The sequence below is a fragment of the Zingiber officinale genome, chromosome 2A, assembly GCF_018446385.1.
Source record: "Zingiber officinale cultivar Zhangliang chromosome 2A, Zo_v1.1, whole genome shotgun sequence".
Classification (NCBI taxonomy): Eukaryota; Viridiplantae; Streptophyta; class Magnoliopsida; order Zingiberales; family Zingiberaceae; genus Zingiber; species Zingiber officinale.
Window position 1 is genome coordinate 77229229 of NC_055988.1, and position 10433 is coordinate 77239661.

Here is a 10433-nt window from a genome sequence, read left to right on the forward strand (position 1 = left end):
CAAGATACTAGCACTGATACCTTGATGGAAATTGAACAGGTACCACAAGATGTTGTGGATCAGGATTTTTTTATACCATAAGAGGTTATGGAGCAACAACCTGTTCATGTAGCACAAGCTCTACGCAGATCTGATAGGACCCGTCGTCAACCTAAGAGATATTCTTTTCTCTGACAACGGTGATGTAGTGTTTATTGGTCTTGATGAGCCTACATCTTATTAGGAAGTTGTACAGGGCCCAGATTCTGAGAAATGGCTAGAGGCCATGAGATCTGAAATGGAATCCATGTACACTAACCAAGTATGATCTTTGGTTGATCCACCTAAAGGGATCAAACCTATTAGGTGTAAGTGGGTCTTCAAGGTGAAGACTGACATGGAAAGACATATACCTATAAAGGTAGATTGGTAGCTAAAGGATTCAAACAAATTCATAGTATAGACTATGATGAAACCTTTTCACCAGTTGTGATGCTCAAGTCCATTCGGATCATGCTTGCTATTGCTACTTACTATGATTATGAGATCTGGCAGATGGATGTCAAGACCGTATTTCTTAACGGAAATCTACTCAAGGATGTGTACATGACACAACCTAAGGGTTTTGTAAATCCAGAGCATGCTAGAAAGGTTTGTAAGTTATAAAGATCCATTTATGGATTGAAGCAAGCTTCTAGAAGCTAGAATCTTCAATTCGATGATGCAATCAAAATGTTTGATTTCATTAAGAATGAAGATGAACCTTGTGTCTAGAAGAAGGTTAGTGGGAGCATAGTCTTTTTCTCATATTGTATGTAGATAACATACTTCTCATTGGAAACGATATCTCTACTCTTCAGTTAGTGAAGACTTGGCTTGGGAATTATTTTTCAATGAAGGACTTAGGTGAAGCAGCCTATATTTTTGGCATCAAGATCTATAGAGATAGATCCAGGAGATGGCTTATTCTAAGCCAGAGTACATATATTGGAAGGTGCTTACAAGTTTTGCCATGCAAAATTCTAAGAAGGGATTCCTGCCTATGTCACGTGGTGTGAGTCTTTCAAAGACTCAATGCCCCTCTTCTAAGGTAGAAAGGGACCGCATGGATCAGATTCCTTATGCATCTGTTATAGGGTCTATCATGTACACCATGTTTTGTACTCGTCTAGATGCGTCATATGCGTTAAGCATATTGAGAAGATACCAGTCAGATCCAGATGAAGGTCACTGGACAGCAGTCAAGAATATTCTTAAGTACTTGAGAAGAACTCAAGATTATTTCTTGATCTTTGGAGGTGATGAAGAGCTTGCTATAAAGGGTTACAACTATTGCTGTAAAGTGTTACAGCTATTGCTGTAAAGCGTTACAGCTATTGCTGTAAAGGGTTACAGTGGTGCAAGCTTCCAAATTGATAAGGACGATTCTAGATCGTAGTTAGGGCATGTATTGTACTTAAATGGTGGTCTTGGGTATTGGATACTACAACAATTTCATCTCATTCGAGGGATCCTCGATATATGAGATATGAGGATATGCAGATAACCAAACAATGCTAACATTACGGATCCTTTGACCAAGGTTTTGACACCAAGAAAGCATGATGATCACACTAGGTCAATGGATATTAGATATTTCAATGATTGACGCTAGTGACATAAGGAGATTGTTAGTGTAACCCCTAAGAGGCAATCAAGAGTTGATTGACTTAGGACATTTTGTATCGTATTTCATTATTTCATTAGAAGACAAAGGTTATGGTTATTATATTTACTTCAGTTCAGTGTCGAATGAGTAAATATAATAATGTCCTAGAGTAGAAGGTTCTAATCTACAATATATCAATTGGTTGAATTGATAGTGAGATATTGTAGAGAACGCTACTCTAAACTATTCCTAGTCGAGCATTAATATACAAGGACAATATTAATGCGTTAAGACTAGCATGTAGGTCAACGGATGACTTAATCTCACAAGTCATGGATATGAGATATCAGGTTGACACATGGGTATATATTGGAGAATATGTGTTGAATTGACCCGTCATGAGATGTTTCATGGATCGTTATATGAGTGTCATAAACATTCTCATGTAATTATTGGTATGAATAGTCTTTAGACCTGAAGTCACTATGGTTCCCTACATAAGGAGTTGTGTACTTTGGTATCGTCAAACGTCACCCATAACAGGGTGGACTATAAAGTCGATCATTGGGTATGCAATAAATTATGCGGAGGGATGTGAGTGATGTAGATGAGATCTATCCCTTCCATATAACGGAAGTGATATCTGTGGGCCCCTTTATTAGTAGGACACAAGAATGTATGGCCATACTCAGATGATTCAATATGAGATATTGAGTTTATTTGTATAGTGTGTCTACTTAGAGATCAAGAAACACAAAGATTGATAAGAGGATGGCACGGTCTATGCCTCATTGATCAATGTAGATATCAAAGATAGAGGGACTGAGTCATACAAGATAATAGACACGGATAGGTTGGGTCGGATCTCGACTTTCTCGTCACTTGGGTAGCAATGATGCATTGCTAGGTGCCACTCTTTGTTTATGTATCGCAAATGTTGATTTGGATACATTGCCAATGTTACGAGAGCATATAGGGTCACACACAAAGAACATATTGGTTTGGAGATGGGTATTTTAGTTTGACCAAAATACTAAGGATATTAAGAATAATGGGTGAATCCAAAGTGTTGGTGTCATCTTAGTGGTGATTAGCACTTGTGCTAGTGGGAGATTGTTAGTAATTAGCCCTAAGAGTCAATCATGAGATGATTAGGCCTTTTGGGTTACTCATTGAGTTAGATTCAAATGAACCCACTCATTGGATTGAGTTCAATTCGAATTAGACACATTGGATTAATGAGTTAGACTCAATGGGTTAGACTTATTGGGTTATTGGATTAATGGTTAATCCAATATAATAAATCCAACCCATTAAGAGGAATACAAAGAGACAAAAGACCCTTGGTATTCATGGGATGAATATAAATAGCCTTTTGGGTTTATTTTCATTAGATGAGAATGTGAAAAGAAAGGGTGACTCTTGATCTCCCCTCTCCTTCCTCCTCCTTCCTTCTTGGCCGATACTTGGAGTTTTGGCCGAATCATTCTTCTTACTAGCACAAGAAAATGGTTCTTCTCCGAAGGCTTCGTTCATGCGACGAACGAAGGATATGTTCGTGTGGATACCGTAGAGGCACGGACGCTTGAACGCGCTGAGATCTGGATACCGTAGCGGCGCTCACTTGGCTACCAGGATTCATAAACTCTACTACTTAGTCTAGAGGTCTAGAGTTCGAATCCTGAGGAAGGCAAAAATCTACTGCCAAGGGTGGAAAGTCCTAGTGAGTAACGGCACGGCCAAAGGGTCGTCGGTCGACGACATTAGAGGTCGCCAAATGGGTCGACGACATAAGGGCCGCCAGTGGGCCGCCCAAGAGGTCAAAGGGCCGGGTCGTTACACATCCAGCTAAGGTTATTGAAGACATTTTGGTTAAGGTGAGAGAACTCATTTTCCTGCAGATTTTTATATCCTTGAAATGGAGGGGGACTATCTGTCCAATAGATCTCCACTTATTCTTGGACGACCATTTTTGAAAACTGCAAGGACAAAGATTGATGTTCATGCGGGTACACTTTCCATGCAGATAGGAGATACAGTGGTCCAGTTCAGTATTTTTGACGCTATGAAGCATCCTAGAGAGGATCATTCTATTCTTAGTTTAGATATCTCAGAGGAGCTAGATTTCCTTTCAGAGACAAATTCAAATTTAGGTTTTGTAGAGGATGGTCAAGGTGATGTTTTGTCTACAATTTTGGAAGATGATTTAGACTGGGGAGTGGATGATAGATTAAGTGAATTATTTCTGATTGAGATAGATGATTTGTGTGTAGGGAATTGCTTAGGAGAAGCTCTATCCCTAGAATCGCTCAGAGAGAGTGAATTACGTGTAGGGGATTGCTCATCAGCATTACCCCTAGGATCACCTTCTGTTGACTAGACACAGGATGAGTTGAAGCCATTACCTCAACACTTGAAGTATGCTTACTTGGGAGAGAATCAGCAGCTTCCTGTTATTATAGCCCAGAATTTAGAACCAAAACAAGAAAGCAAATTATTAGAAATTCTGAGGTAGCACGGAAAGCTATTGGATGAACTCTAGCAGATATTCCCAGTATCAGTCCTTCTATTTGCATGCACATGATTTATTTGGAGGAGGATGTGAAACCAGTAAGACAGCCTCAGAGGAGACTTAACCCACTAATCCTTGATGTAGTCAAGAAAGAGGTGACTAGACTTCTACAGGCAGGTATCATTTACCCTATTTCTGACAGTAAGTGGGTGAGTCCAATCCATGTGGTTCCGAAGAAATCAGGGGTGACAGTGGTAGCTAATGAAGAGAATGAGTTAGTGCCCACAAGAGTGAAGAATTCTTGGAGAGTATGTGTGGACTACAGGAAGTTGAATCAAGCAAGCAGAAAGGATCATTACCCTTTTCCTTTTATTGATCAGATGTTGGAAAGGCTGGTAGGTAAGTCAAATTATTGCTTCCTTGATGGTTACACTGGATATTTTTAGATTTGCATCGACCCAGAGGACCAAGAGAAGACTACCTTCACTTGCCCTTTCAGTAAATTTGCTTATAGACACATGCCATTCGGACTTTGCAACGCTCCAGGAACCTTTCAGCGATGCATGGTAAGTATTTTTGGTGATTTATTAGAGTATTGCATGGAAGTTTTCATGGATGATTTTTCTGTATATGGTTCATCATTTGATGCATGTCTAGAAAATTTGTCTAGGGTTTTAGATAGATGCATTGAGACTGATTTGGTACTGAATTTTGAAAAATGTCATTTTATGGTAGAGCATGGAATTATTTTAGGTCATATAGTCTCTAGGAGAGGTATTGAGGTAGATCCTGCTAAAGTTAGTGTTATATCTTCTTTATCTTACCCCGCATACGTGAAGGATGTTTGAGATTTTCTTGGCCATGCAGGATTCTACAGGAGATTTATTAGGGACTTCAGTAAGATTGCTCTGCCATTGTCTCAGTTGCTTCAGAGAGATGTGGAGTTTTAGTTTGATCAGAGGTGTAAGGAAGTTTTTCAGAAATTGAAGGAGGCTTTTGTAACACCCACTAAGCTTTTAAGAATAAATATGAGAATGATGAATTTGCCTTAGAAAAATAATAAGAAGTGAGTTGAAGTAAAAAGAAATAAAATGAAATAAAAAGAAGTGATGGTCAAGGATTGAACCTTGAACCTCTTATATTATAATTCATAGAATTAATTAGTAGAAACCAATTGGGATAGAGAGAAGATATTGATAGCAAAGGAGGGAAACTCATGATAAAGGTGAGAATAAAAGATAGCCAAAAGAAAACAAGAAAAGAGCAAGAGAAAGGCAACTTGCCTTCCTCCCTTTCTATCCCTCTTCCTCTTTGATCTTGCCGAAATTTTAAAGAGGAGTTAAGGGGATTCATTCCCCCTTATTTTATCATGAATGGTGAGAATAAATGGAAAATAAGATAAATAAAATATAAATAGAGAAAAAGGCTAAGGGAGAAGGAAAGCAAAAATCAAGTTTGCTACCTCTTCCCCCTTAACATAAAAGGGAGCAAGAAAAGAGAAAATTATTTTTCTCTCATTTTCTTTCACTCATCCTCTCCCTCACCGAGAACACCACAGTTCCCTCTCCTCCATCTTCAGCCCCAAAGCCAAGTTTGTCCCTAAGAAAGCCTAAGATACAAGGAGGATTTAGCAAAGGAATCAAGGGAAAGGAACTAGAAGAAGAGACTATTTCTTCTTCACCATACCTTAGATCCACAAGAGAAAAGGATGTAAGCTTCCCCTCACCTGTGGTACAAGGCGTTTTATGTACTTTTCGGATTTTATGAGGATTTTAAAACCTAGAAACAAGTTTGAGAAAATTCGGCCAAGAAGAGCTTTCAAAATCTAATGATGTTTAACTAGTCTTCACTATATGATAGATTTTTCTATGCTATGTAGAGGGGTTCTTCTTCATCTTTTATACCTATATGATGCTTGATCAGAGGAGTACTGAACCCTAGAATTTCGGCCAAAAATATTCTTAAGAGGCTAGGGAAATTTATTGTTTTACCCAACTAGTACAAGGTTCTCCCTATGAAATATTAAGGATTATGTATTGGTTTTTCTTCCTTAGAAGATATTTGAAACTAAAAGAAAACCCACTCATATGTTTCGGCCAAGGAAGGGTTTAGGATTAGGAAGACCTTTAAATTTAAATAACCATGCTCATGCTATAGAATACAAAGATCTTAAAGGATTTGTATGCTTGAATGTTGCTAGAATTTCATGAACTCCTTCTTAGGGTTTTTCGGCCATGATGAGATGGATAGCTTAGAAAGCTTAAACAAAATTTTAAAATGCTCAAGACCTCTGTGCTGTTTAGATATGAAAGTTGTTTTATGCCCTCATGCTTAATTAGGGTGTAGAAAAATTAGTAGCATAACATATATCATGTATGACCACAAGGGGTCCTAGTTTACTCATGAACCAATTTGTATATATGTTTCGTAGTAACTTTTGCCATGAAACTTACTTAGATTTTTCATGCTTTAGGCCACTTAAAAACCTAGCTAAAGAATGGTAGGTTTCGGCCATGGGAAAAAAATAAAAGAAAAAAAAAAAAGAGAAAAAGAAACCTAGAAAGCCTAAGACACAATTCATATGTATACTCATTAGGCTTGTCTTTACACATGCTATGAAACTCGTATGACTTCACAAGTTTTTATGTTATTGAAGCAAGTTTAAGCACTGATGAGTTTCGGCCAAGTAGGGTTTAAATGACCTAGAGGCCTTAGAATTTAAACCAAAGGTGTTAAAATGCTTCTTATGAAAATATGATAACCTATTGATTGTGTCACATGCTTGTATAATTTTTTTCCATGATCTAAAAGGACTATTGTAAGTCTCGGTCATGGAGGGTTAGACACCCTAGGGACCCTAGGACTTAAATTAAATATGCTCATGTCACCCTACATGAAATGTGATAAGTAGAAAGCCAAGGTTCAATTGCTATATGTTGTTTTATGACCTAAAATGATGCTAGGGTATGTTTCGGCCATAACTATTGTATGATGCTTTGTATGAATTTATACATAATGTTAGTCCAAGTTCACATGCTTGTATGCTTGTTTGTAGCCCTAATGAGAACTTGTTAAATTTCGGCCATGACATATGTTAAGGGCTTAAAGAACTTAGGAACTAATTCAAATATGTCAAATGTGTTTACCTTATTTCTTGGTAAAAATGTTATAAATATGATTTCAAGTTGTCTATGTTTTTATGTCATATGGAACCTTGTTTCACACCTTAAGGTTTCGGCCACATGAAATTAGGGACTTGAAGAACTTAGAAACTAAGTTAATCATGTTTATAATGCTTCCTATGAAAATGTTATGATGATAATTTAGGTACCACATGCTTGGATGTTGTGTTTAGCCTAAATTGAGCTCTAAAGGGTTTTCGGCCACAAGGGTTTAGGAAGCTTAGGACCAAGATAAATATGATACCATGTTTCCTATGATAGGATAATCACAAGATACACCCTTATGCTTAATATGTATGCTTGTGATTTATGACTTATGATATGATATGCATGCTTTTATGATATGATATGCTTTGTGCTTAAAATATGCATGCTTTTATGATAAGCTATGTGGATAAAATATGCATGCTTGATGATATGCTTTATGCTTAAGATATGCATGTTTTTATGATCTATGCCTAAGTGATGCATATTGTTATGACATGATGTATGCCTAAGTGATGCATACCTTTATGATATGATGTATGCCTAAGTGATGCATACCTTTATGACATGATGTATGCCTAAGTGATGCATACCTTTATGATATGATGTATGCCTAAGTGATGCATACTTTTATGACATGATGTATGCCTAAGTGATGCATACTTTTATGATGTGTGCCTAAGTGATGCATGCTTTTATGATACATGATATGTATGACATGTACTTTACTTTATGTGTGAGTGGCTTGTACCAAGGGTGGGCTCCATAAGCGCCCCGGGGACTAAGGACCTCGTTAGGGATGGGCTCCTAAGTGCCCCTAGGACTAAGGGCCTAGTATGTTTGCCTCGTAGGGTTCAAGACTTGCTACCTTGGACCTACAAGGTTGCGCGCAATATGTAAGTGGCACATAGCCGGGATCCCCCTTATGTTGAGATTATTTTCAAGTATATATACATATAAAAGAGAATGGTTTTAAAGATCATGAGACATACACATGTTTTTCGGATACATGTTTTCCAAAATCATATTGCATACACCTTTTGATTATGCTATGTTTCATGCTATGCTCTTGATTATGATATGCCATGATAAGGTATGTTTATGTTATGTTCATGCTATACCTTATAGACATGTTTCGGCCATGGATATGTTGATGCTTGATATATATAGATTTCGGCCATGGATTTGATGATGTCTTGATGTGCATATTCGGCCATAGTTATGATGCTTTGATATACATGTTTCGGCCATGTTTTGATATACCATGATACTTGTTTGTTATGCTATGTCTAGCTATGTTTTATGCAATGCACTACGTATATGTTTCGGCCATGATGATGTTTGATATGCCATGACTAGTTGTGATTATATTATGATGCATGATAAGCTTGAATAGAATGCTATGTTATGCCATGATTAGCTGAGATTATGACTTGTTGATACATTCTTGATTATGTGCTGATTGTTGGCTTTAGTGAGTAGGAAAGGAACTTACTGAGCCATGAATGCTCATAGCTTACTTTCCTTGTACCACAGATAAAGGAAAATGCTGGATGAGTTAAAGGAGCAGCAGGAGGGGCAACAAAGATGTGTGTGGCGGTAGCTAGACAACTAATTAAGAACCTGCTTTAAAACCTTTAAGAACTATGCTTTGGTTTTGTGAAATGTAATACAATATGAGTGACTTGATACTAAGTTTTTATTTATTTCGTTATCATGTTATGAAACCATGTTAGTGTAGTTCGGTTTTAATTAAGTTAAGAAAAAATAAATTTTAAGTCTTCCGCTGTAGTACGTACGTAGAGTATCGTAACCCAGTCCCTTAGGGTTAGCAGGGAGGGCGGGCGTTACAACTTTGGTTTCTGCACCTATTATCAGATCACCAGATTGGACTTTACCATTTGAGCTGATGTGTGATGCTTCAAATTTCGCTATAGGAGCAGTACTTGCACAGAGAGTAGATGGAGCACCACATGTGATATGTTATGCTTCAAAGACCTTAGATTCGTCTCAAGCAAATTACACCACGATAGAAAAAGAGCTTCTTGTTATTGTTTTTGTTTTAGATAAATTTAGATCATATTTACTATGTTCTCATGTGATTATATTTTCTGATCATGCAGCTTTGAAGTTTCTCCTCAAGAAGCCAGATGCTAAATCTAGATTGATTAGATGGATGCTTCTGCTCCAGGAGTTTGATTTGGAGATTCTTGATAAGAGTGGGAAGGAGAACTTGGGTGTGGATCATTTGAGTAGAATTGAAGGGAATTTGGATCACATGACCATTGATAATAATTTCAGGGATGAGCAGCTCTTCAGGGTGCATGGTGAGTCTCCATGGTATGCAGACTTGGTAAACTTTTTAGTAGCTCATGTTTTTCCTTCACAATTTTCAAAAGCACAAAAGGATAAATTTAAGAGTGATTCAAAATATTATGTGTGAGATGATCCTTATCTGTGGAAATTTTGTAGTGATCAAATTATTAGGAGATGCATTCCTGATTTTGAGTTTCAGTCTATACTATCATTTTGTCATTCATCTGAGTTTGGTGAACATTTTGGACCTCAGAGGACAATTAGAAAAATTTTAGAGTGTGGGTTTTATTGACCTACCCTTTTTCGTGATGCTTATATTTTTTGTAAATCATGTGATAGGTGTCAACGAACTGGGAACATAGGACCTAGGAATAAAATTTCTCAACATTACATGGTATTTTGTGAGATTTTTGATGTATGGGGTATTGATTTCATGGGTCCATTTCCTATTTCTTTTGGATTTTCATATATTCTATTGATAGTTGATTATGTTTCCAAATGGGTGGAGGTCATTTCCACCAGGACTGATGATTCTTCAGTTGTTATTAGTTTTGTCAGGTCACATATTTTCTGTAGGTTTGGAGTGCCTAGAGCGATCATCAGTGATCAAGGTTCACATTTTTGCAATAGACAAATGAAAGCTATGTTAAGCAGATATGGGGTTTCACATAGAGTTTCTACTTCTTATCATCCCCAAACAAATGGACAAGCTGAGGTGTCAAATAGAGAAGTGAAGGCAATTTTAGAGAAAACTGTGAGGCCTGACAGGAAAGATTAGAGTAAAAGATTAGATGATGCACTGTGGGCTTAC